This window comes from Kogia breviceps, chromosome 2, assembly GCF_026419965.1.
Source record: "Kogia breviceps isolate mKogBre1 chromosome 2, mKogBre1 haplotype 1, whole genome shotgun sequence".
NCBI lineage: Eukaryota > Metazoa > Chordata > Mammalia > Artiodactyla > Physeteridae > Kogia > Kogia breviceps.
Window position 1 is genome coordinate 167397354 of NC_081311.1, and position 21402 is coordinate 167418755.

The following is a 21402-nucleotide window of genomic DNA, read 5'->3' on the forward strand; positions in this document are numbered from 1 at the left end:
ACTCAATAAATGAGATGAAGAATGCATTACAATACATTGGAAATAGAGCAGATCATATGGAAGAAAGAATTAGTGAGCTCAAAGATAGAAATATAGAAATGATTAAAGTGGAAGAGGAGAGAGAACTAAGATTTTTAAAGAGTGAAGAAACCTTATGAGAACTATCTGACTACATTAGAAAAGCCAGCATAAGAATAATGGGCATCCCAGAAGGAAAAGAAAGAGACAAGGGAGGAAAAAACATATTTAAAGAAATAATAGCTGAGAGCTTCCCAAAGTGGGGAAGGAACTGAGTATACAAATCTACATAGCTATAGAACATCTTATTTTTGCAACACAAAAAGACATTCCCCAAGAGGCATTATATTAAAATTGTCAAAAGTCAATGGTAAAGAATTTTAAAGGCAACCAGGGGAAAAAAGCAGTAACCTACAAATGTATCCCCATTAAGCTATCAGCAGATTTCTCATCAGAAATTCTATAGGCCACAGAGCGTGGAATGAAATATTCAAAATAGTGAAAGATAAAAATTGTCAGCCACGAATGCTCTCTGGCAAAGTTATCCTTCAGACATGAAAGAGAAATAAAGTCTTTCCCAGACAAACAAAAGCTAAGGGAATTCACCACCACTAGACCTGCCTTATAAGAAATGTTGAAAGGAGTTATTCAAGTTGAAACAAAAAAAGGAAAGTACACAGAACTCTGATTAAGGTGATAAATAGTTAGTCAGAATTAGAATACCATAACTTTTTTAAGAATAATATATGATATTCTTACGTATAGCACAAAGGTTGAAGGGAAAGATCATTAAAGATAACTATAGCTACTACACCTTGGTAATAAAATCACAGCATAAAAAGAGACAATTTGTTACATCAAAAATATAAAAGGGGGAAAGTAAAAAGATGAAGCCTTTATAGGAGACTGAAAGTAAAATGCTATCAGAAGAAAAAGGACTATTTTATTTATGAGATGTTTTAAGTAAACCTCATGATAACCACAAAGCAAAAATCTAGAGTAGAGACATGAAGTATTGAAAAGGGGGAGACTGAGCAAATCATCATGGAAAACCACCAACTTAAAATGTAAACAGCAACAGAAGGAAAGAGAAACAATGGAGAGACAAAATAATCAGAAGGCAAAAGATAAAATGGCAGTAGTAAATCCTTACATGTCGATAATCACCCTAAATGTAAATGGACTGAACTCACTAATCAAAAGGCACAGAGTGGCTGGATGAATAAAACAAACAAACAAACAAAACAAAAACAAGACCCAACTATATGCTGCCTGCAGGAGATTTATTTCAGCTCTAAAAGACCCATAGGCTCAAAGTGAAAGCACGGAAGATGGTATTTCAAGCAAATGGAAACAAAAAGAAGGTAGGCATAGCCAACTTATATCAGACAAAAAAAACTTCAAACCAAAAAGTGTAACAAGAGACAAAGGAGGTCATTATATAATGATAAAGGGGTCAATACATTAAGAAGATATAACAATTTTAAGTACATACACTCCCAACACCCAAGTACCGAAACATTGGGTTGGCCAAAAAGTGACTTCGGTTTTTAAGTAAAAATAAAAGACACATTTTTCATTTTCGCCAAGAACTTTATTGAACAATGTATTCATCATTTTGTTCCACTACCTTCTGCCATTTTTCAGGCAACTTCATAATTCCATCTTCCCAAAACTTTTTATCTTTGTGAGCAAAGAACTGTTCCAGATGCCTTTTATAGTCTTCCAGGGAATTGAAATTTTTTTCCATTAAGAGAATTTTGTAAAGGTCGAAATAAATGGAAATCCAAAGGTGCAATGTCTGATGAATACAGCAGATGAATCGGAACTTCCCAGCCAAGCCGTAACAGTTCTTGCCTGGTCATCAAAGAAACATGCAGTCTTGCATTATCTTGATTGAAGATTTTGTGTTTTCTGTTGATTAATTCCAGATGCTTTTCGTCGAGTGCTGCTTTCAGTTGGTTTAATTGGGAGCAGTACTTGTTGGAATTAATCTTTTGGTTTTCCAGAAGGAGCTCATAATGGAAGACTCCCTTCCAATCCCACCATATACACAACCTCACCTTCTTTGGATGAAAACCGGCCTTTGGTGTTGTTGGTGGTGGTTCATTTGGCTTGCCCCAAATCTCTTCCGTTCCACCTTATTGTAGAGTATCTACTTTTCATCATCTGTCACAATTTGTTTTAAAAATGGAACATTTTTCTTACTTTTAAGTAGAGAATCGCATGCAGAAATACAGTCAAGAAGGTTTTTTTTTCGCTTCACTTATGTGGAGCCCAAACATCAAAGCGATGAACATAACCAAGCTGGTGCAAATGATTTTCAGCGCCTGATTTGGATATTTTGAGTATGTCAGCTATCTCCCGCGAGGTATAACGTTGATTATTCTTAAATAATGTCTCAATTTGACTGCTATCAACTTCAACTGGTCTACCTGTCTGTGGAGCATCGTCCAGCAAGAAATCTCCAGCACAAAACTTCGCACATCACTTTTGACATGTTCGATCAGTCACAGCACCTTCTCCATACAATGCGCAAATCGTTTTTTGAATTTCGGTTGCATTTTTACCTTTCTCGAAGTAATAAAACATGCTGAAAAATGTTGCTTTTTTTCTTCCATCTGCGATACTAAAATGGCTACACAAAAATTCACCAAATTTTGATAAGTTTTTTAAAAAATGCATGCTGATATGACAGCTGTCACAATATAATCTAACAAAATTGTCTCGAATGAAGTTAAAGACAACTAAGCGCTACTAGATCCATTTTACAGAAAACACCAAATGAACTTTTTGGCCAACCCAATATATTAAGCAATTAATAACATGTCTTAAGGCAGAAATAGACAACATAAAATAATTGGAGGGGATTTCAATATTCCACTCTCAGCACTATTGCTGATCATCCAGATAGAAAATCAACAAAAATGTTGGAATTGGACCACACTTTAGACCAAGTGAACTTAATAGAAATACACAGAGCATTCATCCAACAGCCTAATATACATTTTTCTCAAGTGCACATGGTATATTCTCCAGGACAGATCATATGATAGCTTCAATATAAATCTTGGCAAATTTAAGAAGACTGAAATTGTATCAACTATCTTGTCTGACCATAGTGGTATGAAACCAGAAATCAACAAGAGGAAAGTGAGAAGATCTACAAATATGTGAAAACTAAGGAACACACTTCTGAACAACCATTGGGTCAAAGAAGAAATCGAAAGGAAAACAAAAAATTATTTTGAAACAAATGAAAATTGACATAGGACAGATATGCACACACCTTATTCTATGGCACCAGTGAGTTGCTGCATGAATGTTTCACACACTAATCACATATTTTACTTGTTTTGAATACAGGTTGAGAGAAGCAACTCTCTTTCTTCTGTTTCCTGGGCATCACTAAACTGTTCTATTAACTAAAATTATTTCCTTATCTTCTTTTTTTTTCTCATACAAGTGTAGAAGGAGAATCCTTGAATTTACTTATTCACTCAACAAACATTTATAGATTGCATAGTTGTAGGCAATACTACAGACCTACTGAATCAAGTAGGGTCCATGAATCTGTGTTTTCAACAAATTTTCCAGGAGTGTGTGATACCCACTGACAGTAGGAACCACTGACTGATGACTGACTGTCTAGGTAACCACTAAGGAGCTCAGTCAGGAACTCATCACAGACAGGCAAGAGATGGAAGAAGCGTAAATTAGGTCAGTAGAAGAGGGAGGAAGAGGAGACAGATGTTCAGAAATGTGAGGTAAATTGGCTGGTGTTGGTGGGGTAGGCAGTAGATGGGAAGAAAAAGAAAGAAAGAATAGATCACATATTTCCATAATGGAGATCCAATCATGGTGGTCTCAGGGACTGAAATTTCAAGTTAAGAAGGAGATGAACACTTAAAAGACAAAAGTATGGGGCTTCCCTGGTGGCGCAGTGGTTGAGAATCCGCCTGCCGATGCAGGGGACACGGGTTCGTGCCCTGGTCCGGGAAGATCCCACATGCCGCGGAGCAACTAAGCCCGTGAGCCATGGCCGCCAGGCCTGCGCGTCCGGAGCCTGTGCTCCGCAATGGGAGAGGCCACAACAGTGAGAGGCCCGCATAGCATACCGCAAAAAAAAAAAAAAAAAAAAAAAAAAAAGACAAAAGTATGAGCTCAGCTTAGTTCTGTTGACTCCCAGGTATCTGTGAGAGACCGAGGTGGAAGTGTCAAGAGGAAGGTTGGAGATCCAAGTCCAAAATTCAGGGCCTGCGATGAAGACGTAGATTTGGAAGTGATCCACAGAGAAGTGGTAGCTGAAACCACACCAGAATCCAGGATCATGGCAGGAAGAGGGAGAGAGAGAATAGATGGGCCAAGGGTGAAAGCTTGGGGGCCTTAACTCCACAGTGAAGAGCTGAACATTGTGCTCTTTAACATTTTAATATAACCCAAATGTTTCAGCATATCACAAATATGAACAAAGAAAATGTTTGGAAGTTTATTTCAGTGTAAAATTCACAGTTCCAATCATTAATTCTTCTTGAACCAAATTTTTGTAGGACTCACTTCTATTTAAATAACTACTAGATTAAAAATTGTGTCAAATTGTGTCAGAATTTAGTCCTTGGAATGAGGGAAAGAAGGGGACTGATGCTGGGATATGAACCCACTGCTAAAGAAATTGGCTGGGACATTCTCCCCTGAGAGAGAACAGATCCAAGACCTTGGCCACCATCCTCAGACTTTGAAAGACATCCTAGTAACTAAAAAAGGATCTGAGAGTTCCTTCTATTGGTCAAATGACTTTGGGATGAATGAACCTTGTTCTAAAGGTTGGGCCACAGGAGAATTGGGGATCTGTTTCTAAAATCACCATTATGCAAATGATTCATTGGACCATTGAAGATTAGCATTATTTGTTTTTATAAGCAAATCCAGGCGCTTTCCTAAAATCTTCAAAAGAACATCAGAACGTCATTTCTTGCATCTGCAAGTAGAACATTGAGAGCTGGAGACTCCTGGACTCCAGAGGAGTCAGTCACTAAAGGAACTACATATTTAGATGATACTTGGAAATTCTTAGCACAGTATAAAAAAGTGAGATTCATTTCTTTCTGTGCCTTAGATTTGAAGGAGTGTTTATTCAAGGTCTTGGACTTTATACTCCGGGGAACTGAAATTTTCTCTCCAAGGAATCATAGACACCCATGGTCCAAAGCTGCACAAAGTACCTGATTTTAAAAAAAAAAAAAGTACTGATATCCCAGAGGAGTTCCCTGTGTCTCTGCTGGCACCAACATGAAATCCAATAGCAATCTATTCCTCCAAGGTAAGCATATAAACCTTCCTTTAATTTGTCCTGTAAAAAATTTGTATGAATGAGTGAACCAGTCTATCTATCTCTCAGGGGAAAAAAAATCATATTGAGGAATTCACTGAGAATAAAACCCTGAGAGATACAGAAATGAAAAACACAAGAGAGAAAACACAGAAGGGAAAACTACATCGAGATGATGCCAGAGTGAAAAGGCATGACTACAGCTCCTATCGGCTATAACTAGTTCTCAGAAGGTGTCTCTAGCACCAAGACATTCGTTTCAGTGACCAGAATCCTTGGGGTTTTTTGATAAAACACAGAAGCCATATTGGTGTCCTTTGCAGAGTATTGGGAGGTTTTGTAGTCCTTGTATCCTCTGCCAACACCAGAGGACTTGGCACTTCTCAAGCTTAGCCCAGAGGGATGCATTTGAGCCAATGCTTAAATAAAATAAAAAGATAAACCTGGTTCCTTTCACAGGCCCTCACAGTTCCATCCCCTTTGTCCCTCATGTAGCAGCGGATGACAGGAGGAGCCAGGGTCCCCCAAGACAGAGAGAGAGGGCCTGCCAATGCAGTTTGCATCTATTTTGCTCACTTCTTATGGCTAACAGCCCTCCCATAAGACCCAAAATGTTTCCAGGTGGATCCTGGCTTTACCCAACCTCTTTGACCCAAGACTATCAAATGGATCCGTCCTCGAGTGTCTCAGACAAATATGTACCAAAACTTCCAAATTGGTTTTACCAAATATAAAAATTAAATAAATCCGTATATCTACTAGAAGCATAGGGCAAAGCATTTCAAAACAGGAGCGTAGGGCTTCCCTGGTGGCGCAGTGGTTGGGGGCCCGCCTACCCATGCAGGGGACGCGGGTTCGTGCCCCGGTCCGGGAGGATCCCACGTGCCGCGGAGCGGCTGGGCCCGTGAGCCGTGGCCGCTGCGCCTGCGCGTCCGGAGCCTGTGCTCCGCAACGGGAGGGGCCACAGCGGTGAGAGGTCCGTGTACCGAAAAAAAAAAAAAAAAAAAAAAAACAGGAGCGTAGTACTGTATCAGTAGATGCCCTTGTTTAGTGTTGGATTAAACCATATTAAATTGTTGGTGTTTGACTATTTTTGACATAAAAATGATAATTTTGTGTGGTTCAATCTAACAGGTGAGGAATTACTGGGATAGCAAAGGCTAATGGTGCCTACTCTGGGAAAACACTAACCAAGGCAGATTTGTCTCCAGATTCACACTGATGTAGGAAGAAGGACTAGCTTCCCAGATGCCAAAGACTCCTCAATGTTCCCACTTATAATCTCATAGCAGAAATCCTTTTTCCTCAAATGCTGTCAAATGTCCCTTATGAGCCCCTAAAAATTACTAAAACTCAGGTATTTCAACAGCCCATTCTAAGTTTAAGAGAAATTAACTGTTTTGCAACTAGAAAAGATTATGTAAGTAGAACATACCACTGTGAAGAGCAAGGGACAGTATGGGAACAATGGGGTCCTATATTATTCTCCCTGACCCTTGACTTACACACTGTCCAGCTTTAGAAGACAGACATTTCACTCTCTTCCCTGAAACAGGGTTTTGAATGGTCTAGAAACAAATGAACTCCTCAGTTCTCAGTTAATCAGTACATCTCCAGAAAGAAAAAAGTCAAAAAAAAAACCAAAAAACCTTCTCATACATATTTAAAAGTCAGTTCCAACAGTGATACACACACACGTATACACACATTGAAAACTTCCCAAAGTCTTCCCGGTTGAACAAACTACTGAGTCCTTGAATTAATAAACAATATGGACATTGGTTTTAAGTGAACATTGTTGCTTTTTCTGCAGTCTCTTACTTAAGGACAAAATTCTTCTCTAGAAAAGTTTTAACTTATGCACACACACACATTTGTAGAGCCTTTCTGTTTATGCTTCTAAAAGAAACTTTTAATCATCTCACGGTGGGGTAGTTGACAAAGAATTATAAATAGCAATGACAGGGAATCCTAAACTCCCCTAAACTCTCTGACTCCTGCCCTCAAAAGTCCCGGACAATGACGTACAAATAAGCTGATTTTTCCTTTGAATCTTCAGCCCAAAGACCTGATGTAGAAAGTTGGGAGCTGCGCTGGCAAACGCAAGGGACAGTATGCCCAATTTATGAAAATTCCTTTGCCGAAACTGGAGGTAAGAAGAGTTTCTCCATAAAATCTAGAGTTGAATCTCCACCCCAGGCCTTCCAGCATTTGGACAGCTCCCTTGTGGGCACTGTCCCAAGCTCTCTTTCCTTAGTCTAGTAGGAGGAAAAGTCACGGGGGCAAAGGAACCAGAGAGGGAGAGAGAGTGCACCCGCTTCCTCTCAGGAAAGGAGACCCCGTCCTGCACCTCCTGCATCTCACCTCTACAGCCTCCCTTTGAAAGCGGCCCCAACCGTCTCACTGCTCCATCCTATGGACAGAAAAGCACACAAGACAGGGGTGAGAGAACATCTCAATTTGAGCTTGTCACTAGGAAAGCCCTTCTCACTGAAATGTCCTCACAACGAAAGGAGTAACCAATAAAATAGCCTTAGCCCTTGGCCTATTTTGGTGGCAACACTCCTTCCTTTTGGAGGGGAGCGGAGGCAAGGAGGAATGGGGGTTTCCCTTAGCCTGCAGAGCATGCATTCCCTCTTTCTGAACCTTTAGCTGTGTTTACTGCTGCTTTCTTGGGCTGGCTTATCTCTGCCCCCAATTAATTACATAATGCCCCCCATGAGAACCTCAGAGCCTGAACAATCCCACCCCATTCTTGGACCATGTGATGCAGCAGCTCACCTGCACTGGTAAAAGTCTCAAAATAAGACTCCAAGGGTTTATTTTACAGTCAGCCTGTCTGGATTATATGTCAAACCAGTCTCTGGATTTTGGAATGTCCACACAGCAAACCAGCAGTGGGGGCTTCCCACCTTCTCTGAGAGAACAGGTGAATGAGCAGGTGATGTTCGATGGATTCCTTTCACCCTGTTCAGCCTCTGGACCAGCAGCAAGAAGAAGGAACATCTTCTATCCCCTAAAACAAGAGGGAGGTTGCATCCTGTAAAACTCGCTCACACTGTTAGAGAGGGAGGAAATATCTGCATCACCACCAGAACCTCACTACCCCTCAAGCAAGAAGCCGGTTAAGTCCTACTCACAGCACTTTGTTACCAAGGGCCTTCCTTCCTGAAGCCACCCTTACCAGTGAGAGGGTTACCCCAACATTCCAGAAAGTGAAATCTACACCCAAAGAGAACAAAACCAGGGCATCCCTGCTAGGCAAGCTCAGGATGCCGAAGCAGAAAGCTGGTCCTGTATCCTTCTCCCTTCTCCCTCCAGTTCTATCCCAACCCTCATATGATGCCCAAAGGGATCTCCTACACTACCCCAGCCCCTCTGATGTACAGTGACACATCGCCTATCTCAAGCCAAGCTCAAAGACGTCATTGTACAGGAACTTAGTCCATTCTGTAATAATGTAATCAACCCTTTCTTGGGTGGATAATCTGAATTGTCACTCATCTGACTTTCCAGGACCCCTGCTCTATCACTCCTGTCTAAAGCCGACTATGTTCCCATTTCTCAGGAACTTTTTGGTGTTCCTTTTCCCTATTAAAGGAGGCTGAGGGTTCTATGCAATCACCTAAATATCACATAAGGGAGTTAAAACCTGGGGTCCCATTTTAATATGTGTGGAGCTTAAGGGCTTCCAGTCCCTGGAGAATCTAGTCTTCCATTTGATTTTTCATCTTTTTCTAAGTTTTAAAGACTGACATGGCAAGATGAACATCCTTATCTTGATCTCAGTTATGGTCCTGGATATAGTAGCTCAAAGAGGTTGGGCTTAATACCCTTTCACTCTACAGAACTGATCGTTATTTGTGATGTGGCAACACATCAGCCCACACATAGAGTTGGGGTGTTGGAATGGAAAATGTTAATAAAGCCAAGGTGATGTTTCTCTGAGCTTGTCATTTCAAAGGCCATCACCTCTGGATAGCATTTCGCCAAACCTGGTTTATACAGCTTATAGCTTACCCACTTCTCAACCGTATAATCTGGCCTCCTCTGTCACCACGCTACTGAAACAGCTGTTCCCAAAGTCCGCAAAGACCTCTGTGCTACTTTAGCCCTTCTTGACCTCTTAGCAGATTCGTCATCGTTAGCTTCTCCCACTCCTTCCTTCTTAAAATACGCTCCTCCCTTGGTTCCTATGATGCTTCACCGTCGTGATGTTCCCGCTCCTTCTCAGGCTCTTCCTGCCCTGTTTGCTTTTTGTTTGTCTGTTTTTGCACATTCCCACAATGTTGATGTTCCTCAGGATTCCATCCTGGACCTCTTTGGTTTCATGCTATGGGCATTTCCTAGACAGCCTTATCCACTAGTCAGTATCTATAGCATCTTGAGGCCAAGGCCTATTTCTCTCACCTGTATCCTCAGTCCCAGAACAATGGCTACACATAAGATACACCTAACAAATATTTGGTGGGTTAAATTGCTGTTTCTCTTTAATAACATCAAATCTATGGCTGGCTCCCAGGCCCACTCCATCAGCCCCTGTATTTCCCCACAAAAAAGTGTAAAGTTTACTACACTGTACTTCCTAAAGAAAGACAGAGATTGTTCTTTCCTTGGCCCTTCTCCTGTCCCTTGGGGAAAATTTCTCAGGTAAGCTCTTGAATAGTTTTTCAACCTGCAGTTCACTGCAGGTTAAAGATCATACAGTTAATATACTAGGTTACAACCACAGTTTTTAAATTAAGCAGAATATAATACACGAATATAGGCAATATCAAAATGTTTTATACGTGAGGGACGGGATTTATTTCTTAAATCTCTGTGTGTGTGAATGTGTGCATGTAGCACACATTGAGTGTACTGGTAAAAATGTAAAATTTATATATTACAGTGAATTATGGTCAAAAAAAGTTTGAGAAAAACTGCTCTGAAGTGTCCATATACTAGATCCAGGTCAAGGGTAATCCCAGTACAGTTTATCTCATAAACCACATATCCTTCTACTCAGCCCTAACAAGTATCATGAACTTAAATCCATTACTGAGCAAGTTTCAGAATAAGTAATCTTTTCATTTTAGTAGTTTCATAAAAAGATTGACTACTCAAAAACTCAGGGCTTGTGTTGTCACTTAAATTTTTTCTTCTTTTAAACAAACTTAATCAAAATAAAAATTGAGGGCTTCCCTGGTGGCGCAGTCGTTGGGAATCCGCCTGCCAATGCAGGGGACACGGGTTCGAGCCCTGGTCCGGGAAGATCCCACATGCCGTGGAGCAACTAAGCCCATGCGCCACAACTACTGAGCCCACGTGCCACAACTACTGAAGCCCATGCACCTAGAGCCAGTGCTCTGCAACAAGAGAAGCCACCGCAATGAGAAGCCCACGCACCGCAACAGAGAGTAGCCGCCGCCCACCGCAACTAGAGAAAGCCCACACACAGCAACGAAGACCCAACACAGCCAAAAATAAAAAAACAAAATAATTAAAAATTTTTTTAAATTAAAAGGTCGTGATATATTTTGTCAGAATGTATTTTCACAGCATCAAAATGATCTGTTTCAGAAAAGGCATAGTTCTATGTGAAATGAGTATCAGGAATTCTACACTAGATAAAATCCTTTGGAAATCCATACATGTGGCAAGTTTGGACTGACACAGACACTCTTCAGGACTCGGAAGGTGACCCATGATTCTCAGATTTTACCTCCTCCAGAGGGCTTACAAGGACAACGAGGAACCTATTCCAGGCCCTACAAATAAGGGTACAAGTGGTAGGAGAATCTCCTTTCCAATGGTGGTGAACTTTTGAAATCCTGGGATAAATATATCTGGTAGATTGGGAGAGTGTCACCTTGTGCAGTTTCAGAACCACACGTAGAGAAGGCCATAATGATGCATCACAATTCTCCTTCAGTGTTTTTTGTTGCTGTTGTTGTTTTTAGTGTGCTTGTTCAACGACGACATATAACCCAACACTACATACACTGTTGTCTCCCAGTGTCCCTGTCTTCCTCATCCAATATCATACCCTTCTAGGCCATATGTCAGGGAGTAGGGAACCTCATTGGAGAGCTGGGATTATCAACCTGTCGTGAAGCCCTTGCCTTTTTGCCCTGGGGAGCATTTGTATCTTCTCCCTGAGAGTTCTTGACCCCTTGGGACTTTTCACTCATAGGTGCAGATGGACTGAGCTTCATTACCTGTCTTAGGTGTTGGGCTTCTCCCCTAGTCCAGCACTCAGAGGTATAAACAACTAAATTATACAGTTGCTATATGCCAAGCAGGAGAAAGGGGAAAGCCCTCTAAGGAAATAAGAAAACTCTGTACAATAGAGGCAGTGGGTATCCGTAATATTCAATGCACAGGGGCAGAAAATGAGACTGGAGAAATCACCATGTAACCCGGAGATGAGGGAAAACTCAGGCGCATCAGCAAACATGACCACCCTGCAGACAAAACAGTATTCCCATATCCAAGAGTGTGTCTACAGAGGAGGCACGTCATGATCGACTATAGCAAATTGGTCTCAAAGAGGAAAACCTGTAGACGCAGCCTTGTTGAGGGGAGAGTGAGGCTAAATCACAGTAGTACACATCAGAAGTGTAACTGAATTGAGTCCAATCCCAGCTCCCTCACTTACTAGCTGTGGGGCCTTGGGCAGTTAGTTACCTAACTGCTCTGAGTCCCAGTTTCCTCATCTAAAACGGGGACAATGGCAGTGCCTGACCCATAGAGTTGTTGTGAGGGTTAAGGGATGCAACCCATGCAAAGTGCTTGGCAGGTGCCTGCACATGGTCAACTGACAATAAGTGTGAGCTGCTAGTGTTACTTATGTTACTGTTAACACTAATGAGCGATCCATCCGAGACAGGTGTTTAATCATGTTTATTCATTCCATAAATATTTACATCCAGCGCCTGTTATATGGGAGTTCGGCCACAAACATGACCCATATGGTCCCTGTTTTGACTGAGATGGTGCCTTGTTCATCAGGCTTCTCTATGGCTAGAGTGAAATATCATTCAAATATTTCTGCCCAGTGTTAAGCCCACCAAAAAGCGTTTTGATCACAGTTTGGCTTCCCCTGTACATTTGCCTGCAGGAAGAGTACATTGGACCAACACTGTCTGTACAGTATGGTTTCTCTTGTAAACTAATGTAATGAGTCTGCACTCTAAGCGATCTCTGCGGAGTCTGAGCAGTCTTCTAGGGGCCAAGCGACGCTAGAGCTCTGATACAGTTAGGTATCTCATTCCCCAGGGTGGTAGACAGGATTCAATAGTGGAATATATGTGGAAAGGCACTGGTGGCATCACAGAAGAGGCAGGAGTAAGAATCACAACCATAAGATCCCTCCTACCGCCCTGGAGCACTCTGGCTTACCCAGAGGGAGGTAGGGGAGACCTGTGTACCTCCAGCTGCAGGGAAGACCAGACTGCTGGAGAGGACAGAGCTGCTCCATGGTCATTGCTGCAGGACCTGAATGAACCAGCATAGGTGGAGTAGTGAGCCACATGTTGATGTCATATGAAGGCCCTTGAAGTTTTCTTGGGCCAAAATAACTCCCTCACCTGCCTGCTAATTCCCAGCGTTAGTCACTCACGGCTTGAGGGATATCTTAGGTGAATTAACGTGAGTTAAGGTATAATTGATCTGTTAGGCAACAGATTAGCTAAAGAATACATGAGTAGAGAAAAAGTTATGTAATTCACAGTAAAAACCCTTCTTCGATGGCTTCCCTTGTTCTGATAATAAACTACGCAATTCTTAATGTGATTGCCAAAGCCTTGCATGGTCTGCCCTGCCAACCCTTCCCAAGGATCCTTGTGGCACAATGACTGCACTAGGACCACGTGGCCTTCTTCAGCTCCTTGAACAGACCCAGCTTTTCCCTTCCTCAAAGCCTTCGCACATGCCGCCGGCATCAATCAGGGTGATGATGGCACATATATATATTCTTACATGCATGCATCCACATACATATATACATAAACATGTATACACACGTACATATATAGATACACATATATACCTACAAAAGTATACATATACATACATACATACATATTTACACATATATATGCACAGAAAGATTTATTTTAAGAGATTGACTCATGCAATTGTGAGGGCTGTGCAAAGTCCAAAATCTGTAGGGCAGGCCAGCAGGCTAGAAAAACTTAGGCAGGATTTCTATGCTACAGTTTTTTTTTTGTTTTTTTTTTTTTTTTTCTTTTTGTTTGTTTTTTTTCTTTTTTTGGCGGTATGTGGGCCTCTCACTGTTGTGGCCTCTCCCGTTGCGGAGCACAGGCTCCGGACACGCAGGCCTAGCGGCCATGGCTCACGGGCTTAGTTGCTCCGCGGCATGTGGGATCTTCCCGGACCAGGGCACGAACCCGTGTCTCCTGCATCGGCAGGCGGATTCTCAACCACTGCGCCACCAGGGAAGCCCTATGCTACAGTTTTGAGACAGAATAATTCCTTCTTCAGGAAACCTCAGTTTTTTGCTCTTAAGGCCTTCAGCTGATTTTGAGGCTCACCCAGTGTCAAAGCAACCTCCTTTACTTTACAAGTCAACTGACTGTAGATGTTAATCGTATCTACAAAATACCTTCACAGCAACATCTAGTGTTTGACCAAACAGTTGGGCACCACAGCCTAGCCAAGCTGACACATAAATTTAACCATCACACTGCCCCTCTGCCTGGGATTTCCCCTCCCTCCCTCACCCGACTGGCACCTTCTTGCCTCCTAGATGTCACTGTAAGTATCACTTCTTCAGGAAGCCAGCTCTGCCTGTCACCTTATCTAGCTGCCCACAGTGGTTCTGTCTCTAAGCACCTCTTATTTTTCATCCGTTGCCCTGCCCCAGTTCTAAGCATACCTCTGAGTCTACTTATTTCCTCACTGTATCTCCCCACCTGGATCTAAGCCCTATCACAGCGGGGTCACGTAGGTTCTGGCCACCACTGCAGGTTGCTCTAGCCCATAGAGCATCTTCAGGTACCTTAGAAAAGGCTCCCTTCCTCCAGGTGGATGTGCCCCTCACAGGTCAGGGCCTGGGGAGTAAACTGGGCTTCCACTGCCTGAAAGCCCCTGTGCAGGAGCCAACCTGTGCAGCCAACAGAGGGAGAGACAAGGCCTGCAGGAGAGGAGAGGATGAATGAGTATCCCTGACACATCTGAACAGGGCCCATGTTCTGGGATGCTTAGATTTCAACTTGAGAAAAAGACACGTAAAAACATGAGGAGCGGGGCTTCCCTGGTGGCGCAGTGGTTGAGAGTCCGCCTGCCGATGCAGGGGACACGGGTTCGTGCCCCGGTCCGGGAGGATCCCACATGCCGTGGAGCGGCTGGGCCCGTGAGCCGTGGCCACTGAGCCTGTGCTTCCGGAGCCTGCGCTCCGCAACGGGAGAGGCCACAACAGTGAGAGTACTGGGAAAACAAAACAAAACAAAACATGAGCAGCACTTCCCTGGTGGTCCAGGGGTTAAGACTCTGGGCTTCCAATGCAGGGGGCATGCGTTCGATCCCCGGTCAGGGAACTAAGATCCCACATGTCTCGAGGCATGGCCAAAAAATAAATTTTAAAAAAAAAAATTTTTTTTTAATAAAAAATACAAGGAGCTTGTGGTGAGGAAGCAGGGTTCAGGCTTGTGTGGGGGAAGTGGGGTGGGATTCAGGCAGCAGGAGGGCCTTAGTGGGGGTAGACAGAAGACTAAAGGATAAGAGAAAGATACCAAAGAGGAACACCCCCAGCAGGAGGAAGGGAGGACAGGGTGGAGTGTCAGTGGCAACTGGAAATTGGAAAGGACCCAGAAACATACCCCATCAGAATTAGAACAGACGCCAGGGGACACCTAACCCAGAGACCCTCAACGGCAGGCACTGTCCCCCAAGAAGACACACTGGACTCTCCAAGAAGGGGCATACTTACTCTGTAAAAGCATTGATTCATTATTATAGTACTCCAAGTTTATACTTTGGAAAAAGCTTATAAAAACCTTTTATTTTCTTAATGCAGAACACATACAGAGAATAAATCTTTGACATGGGCCTGACTAGGCATGTCATCCAAAAAGCAAGATGTTTCTAAACCCTCCTCATCCTTTAAGAGTTTGTGCTGCAAGGAGATCACCTCTGTGCTTTGTGACCACCTAGAGGGGTGGGATAGGGAGGGTGGGAGAGAGGGTGACGCAAGAGGGAAGAGATATGGGAACATATGTATATGTATAACTGACTCACTTTGTTGTAAAGGAAAAAGTAACACACTATTGTAAAACAGTTATACTCCAATAAAGATGTTTAAAAAAAAAAAAAAAAAAAGAGTTTGTGCTGTAGGTAATACCTGAAACTTTGGCCAGCTTGGCCATCCTCACCCACACGGTCCCCTTGGGCATGTGCACTGCAGCCCTCAGCCAGTCACTCACACTCTGCAAGCTCGGCCAGCTTCTGAATTACTGCCTGGGCCTACTCTCCTCCAGAACAGAGCTCCGTCAGGGCCCAAACAGTTCCCTGCACAAATAGAAACCAAGCTCTGCAACAGAATTCAGGGCTGCCCTGGAACTGGTCACAAGTGACAGTTGAAAATACCCTCATCTTAAAAAGAATAATCCCAGGAAGCAACGATTTAGAAGAGGCCAGAGGCCGCCAGCCAGGACTAACACATGTTTTAATCAGCGGTGTATTTGTTCCACATTCACTGCGCCCCTGGGTGGGCCATTCACTGGACCAGGCTGGAGGATACAGTAGTGAACAAGAGAGATCCCGCTCTGTGCTTCCCCAGCAGACTGCCAGCTACAGGCTCCAGAGACGGAAGAAAGGGGGACCTTAAGATGCTTATCTAGATCAGCTAGGTCACTGTGCCCACCCTTCATGGGCTGGGTGTTCCAGGGTATGTTATTTATTACCCTCCCTTTTAATTTTTGCTCCTCCACCCCTAGGGCCTAGATGAGTCAGGAATATTTCTGGGGTTTACTATGTTCTTGACCATAACAGATGCTGTGGTTTCCATCTCACAGGGTGAGGGGCCTGGCCCCAACTTAAACAAGCAACAGTCCAGCCATGCCAGAGCTGATTCGGACGGCCTGTGTGAATTGGTTTGCAGACCTGGTGTGAGGTCCTTCCTTCCTGTCTGTGAATTCTCTGTAGCTCCTTCAGTGATGCCTAATGAGCATGGGGGCTGGTGATACATGTTAATTTTAAAGTAAATTCACACGTTCAACAAATAGAATGCTTCCATTTCAAAAATAAAACTTACTCATTTTATATTTTCAAATATGAAGCTGTAAGATTTTTATATTTATCCAAAGGGCATATGCATTTTAAAGGATTGAGAAAGGGTACTTCCTATCTGAGCCCTGAATGGGTTACAGGCAGACTTTGACCCTTTGAGCTGTGCAGCAGTCTTCAGCCACAATCAGCCTCCTCTGCTTACCCCAGGGGTGCTGCACATGATCATTTCCTTAGAGCAGCATGACCTGCATTGCCCAATACCATAGACATAAACCACACGTGGCTATTGAGCTTTGAAATGAGGCTAGTCCAGACAGATGTGCTAGGAGTGCAAAATACACACTGGAGTTTGAAAACATGTTACCAAAAGAGAAGAATGTAAAATACTTCATTAATACTTTTATATGATTAGATGTTGAGATGATAATATCTTGGCTATACTGAGTTAAGGAAAACATATTATTAAAATTAATTTTACCTGTTTTACCTTTCTTAATGTTACTAGAAAATGTTTAATTATATATATAATTATATACATATGTTTAATTATCTATATATATTATATATATTATATATATATATGGCTTCCATATATAATGTGGAACCACATAATGTGGTTCACATTACATTTGTATTGGACAGCACTGCTCTGGACAATCCCTACTGTACCTTAACCTGAGGAAAAAAAAGACAATACTTAGAGGCACTGGTAGTTAGAAGAGATTTAGTGGATGTAGGGGGCTGGGGAAGGAGGATCAATTCTTTGCCTAAGAAATAAACTTTTACAAGATCTAGATCTTTTACAAGATCTAGAATTAAAAGTGCATACCAAGAAAGAAAGAGAGGAGGGGACAACAAAGGACAGGAAGGGGAACCGGAGGGAAGGAGAGGGAAAGGGAGGGGAGGGGAAGGAAAAACATCAAAGGAAAAGGACCTCTGTCTCAGTCAATTCAGGCTGTGATAACAAATTACCATAGACTTAAACAGCAAACATTTATTCTCACAGTTCTGGAGGCTGGGAAGTCCAAGATCAAGATGCCAGCAGATTTGGTATCTGGTGAGATTCTGCTTCCTAGTTCACAGATGGTTGTCTTCTTGCTGTATCCTCACATGGTATAAGGGTAAAGAAGCTCTCTGGGGTCTCTTTTATATGAGCACTAATCTCATCCATGTGGGCTTCACCCTCATGACCTAATCACATCCCAAAGGCCCCACCTCCAAATACCATCAGCTTGAGGGTTAGGATCTCAACACAGAAATTGGCGGGGGGGTGGGGGTGGGGGTGGGGGTGGACATAAACATTCAGTCTATAACAACCTCCAACCTTATTCTATCCCTCAAGTCTCCTCTCCTCCGTAAACCCTCCCAATGATCCCAGCCAGACTGACTGGCCCACACTTTCCCTGCTATCAAATCTGTCGTCTGAACACCATTTAGCAGTTTGGGTCGGTTCCACAAGCACATTCTGTGGCCTGCTCTGTGTGAGGCATTGTGTGGTGCCAAGGGAGAACCACAGTAACAACATGTCTGCCCCGAGGCAGTCAGTCTAGTGGAGAAGCAGACATGGAAACAGCACTGGCCATACCAACCTCCCCGTGCTGGGGTCTGCACACTGAGAGCTGTCTGCTCCTCCAATTCTCTCTTCACTTCCAGCTGGACTGCAAGCCTTAGAGTGGATGGCATGTCTTATTTCATCTGCCTCCATCGCTGAGCTGCGATATCCATAAAATGCTAACTTATGGGAAAAGGTTTGCGATATAGTGGTTTTAAAATCAGGGTGACTGCAACTACTGAGCCTGCGCGTCTGGAGCCTGTGCTCCACAACAAGAGAGGCCGTGACAGTGAGAGGCCCACGCACTGCGATGAAGAGTGGCCCCCGCTCACAGCAACTAGACAAAGCCCTCGCACAGAAACGAAGACCCAACACAGCCAAAATTAAATAAATAAATAAATTTATAAAATCAGGTGATTGGGACTTCCCTGATGGCGCAGTGGTTAAGAATCCGCCTGCCAATGCAGGGAACACGGGTTCGAGTCCTGGTCCGGGAAGATCCCACATGCCGTGGAGCAACTAAGCCCGTGGGCCACAACTCCTGATCCTACGCTCTAGAGCCCGTGAACCACAACTACTGAGCCCGCGTGCCACAACTACTGAAGCCTGCGTGCATAGAGAATGTGCTCCGCAACAAGAGAAGCCACTGCAAGGAGAAGCCTGCGTGCAGCAGCAAAGACCCAATGCAGCCAAAAAAAAAAATCAGATGACTAGGTTTAAATCCCAGCTCGGCCACTTAAACCGTGTGTCGTTTTTTTTTTTAACATCTTTATTGGAGTATAATTGCTTTCCAATGGTGTGTTAGTTTCTGCTTTATAACAAAGTCAAACAGCTATACATATACATATATCCCCATGTTTCCTCCCTCTTCCTTCTCCCTCCAACCCTCCCTATCCCACCCCTCTAGGTGGTGACAAAGCACCGAGCTGATCTCCCTGTGCTATGCGGCTGCTTCCCACTAGCTATCTATTTTACATTTGGTAGTGTATACGTGTCCATGCCACTCTCTTTATCCCAGCTTACCCTTCCCCCTCCCCGTGTCCTCAAGTCCATTCTCTACATCTGCGTCTTTATTCCTGTCCTGCCCCTAGGTTCTTCAGAACCATTTGGGGTTTTTTTTTGGATTCCATATATATGTGTGAGCATACAGTATTTATTTTTCTCTTTCTGACTTACTTCACTCTGTATGACAGTCTCTAGGTCCATCCACCTCCCTACAAATAACTCAATTTCATTTCTTTTCATGGCTGAGTAATATTCCATTGTATATATCTGCCACATCTTATTTATCCATTCATCTGTCAATGGACATTTAGGTTGCTTCCATGTCCTGGCTATTGTAAATAGAGCTGCAATGAACATCGTGGTACATGACTCTTTTTGAATTATGGTTTTCTCAGGGTAGATGGCCAGTGGTGGGATTGCTGGGTCGTATGGTAGTTCTATTTTTAGTTTTTTACGGAACCTCCATACTGTTCTCCATAGTGGCTGTAACAATTTACATTCCCACCAACAGTGCAAGAGGGTTCCCTTTTCTCCACATCCTCTCCAGCATTTATTGTTTGTAGATTTTTTGATGATGGCCACTCTGACTGGTGTGAAGTGATACCTCACTGTAGTTTTGATTTGCATTTCTCTAATGATTAGTGATGTTGAGCATTCTCTCATGTGTTTGCTGGCAATCTGTATATCTTCTTTGGAGAAATGTCTATTTTGTTTTTTAACCTTAGGCAAGTTTTTGACCTGTCGGTGCCTCAGCTTCCGCATCTGTCAACTAGAGAAAAAAACAATACCTACCTAGTAGAGGCCCTGCATTAAATGAGCTGAGCTGTAAAAGTCTTTAACATAGTCTGACACATATTAACAGCTAAATAAGTACTAGCGATAGATATTATCAGCCTCTGCCACCTGATAGGATGGGGTGATAGGATAGGGTGGGCAGGGGAGAAGGAGTCCAAGATAAGTCCGAGGTTATACTCAGGTGAGTGGAGGAAGTGGTGCCTTTAACAGAAGTAGACAACACAGGAGGAGGAGCTGCTTTCAAAGGGAAGGTGGAGAATTTGATTTTAGATATATAGCCTGGTAGTCAGCCAAGGGATTTATCCAACAGGCAGTTAATTCAGGATTGGCAAGAGGTCTGGGCCGCAGACAGATTTATGAGTCAGTGCAAAGTAGTGATTAGAGCTAGGAAGCACCGAACACCTGGAAAGAAGTGGTGAGTGCTGGACTCTGGGCACACACCCAGAGCAGGAACACACCTTCAGGCAGAGCCAATGCCTGCCACGGGGAAGGAGGCGACCACTAGACAGCAAGATCTGAAAGGCCCTGAAAAGTCCCCCATTACACACCTACTTAAAACAAAAACCCCCTCCTCCACTGGCCTGAAAACACAAGATCATACTCCTACAGTGGATGAACCCCAGGAAGCCTCGATTAATGTGCCCCTAACTCCAGGGGGGCTGAGGGTCTCCGGTCTGCGGCCTGATGGGCAAATGTCACTTGGCAGTGGCATGGATGAGGCCAGCCAGGCGGGAGAGGCGGTCACAGGAAATGAACCGCGGAACGTTGGGCGACTTCGGGGGGAAACGCGCACAGACTCAAACCGTTTGCGGCCTGGGAAGCATTCGGTGATGTGCAGCTCACCCAGACCCGGTCTGGAGCCACTGGCCACTCTGACCAGCCTCTCCCAGTGCCCAAACACCCGTCTCGCCATAAATCCGAGACCGCAAAGGCCTGGCGAGCGTCCCGCCGAGATGCGAAGCGCGGGGTGACGAGCGAGGAATGAACGGTACCTGCTCAACCGACACTTCCCGCTTTCCGCAGGACGCGGCCGCTTCGCTTTCTCAGATAGGAGTCAACGGAGAGCGTGCTCTTACGCCCATCAGGTCCGGGGCGCGGCCGAGCTTCTGGGGCGGGGCGGGGGTCACCGGGCCGGGGCGGGGCTGGGCGGAGGTCCGGACGCGCACGCGCGGAGCACCGGCCGCGCCAACGTCCGACCCGCGAGGCCGCCGGACACCGCGGCTGTTGGCCCGTTGACGCCGCGGCGCGGGGAGGACCAGGACCCAGACAAGCCAGCCAGCCCCGCCAGGACCCGCTCTCGGGGACCAGGGGACAATGACCAGGCCAGCAGCAGCCATCCTCAGTTCTCCCTCCAGGGCATCCTTGTAGAGAGCGCAGCCGGGCGTCTTGAGGACCCATGACCACGAGAGGAGAGTGGTGGCGTTTATCCTTGTGTTCTGGAGCAAAGAGAATTTAGGCAAAACATGTTTAA

At 44.1% G+C, this 21402-nt stretch overlaps 1 long non-coding RNA gene across 2 annotated transcripts in view; it reads right to left on the reverse strand.

Moving 5' to 3' along the window:
- Window positions 1-21047, reverse strand: part of LOC136793614 (uncharacterized) — a 78372-nt gene extending 57325 nt beyond the window's left edge. Inside the window, exons 1-2 of one of the 2 annotated variants that reach the window (XR_010839163.1) lie at window positions 20924-21047; window positions 8260-8363 (exon numbers count right to left, since the gene is read on the reverse strand). This is a non-coding gene — a long non-coding RNA (uncharacterized lncRNA). Of the gene's footprint in view, window positions 1-8128; window positions 8364-20923 lie in introns of both variants that reach the window. The other variant, XR_010839162.1, reaches the window with a different exon arrangement.
- Window positions 21048-21402: the final 355 nt, after the last annotated feature.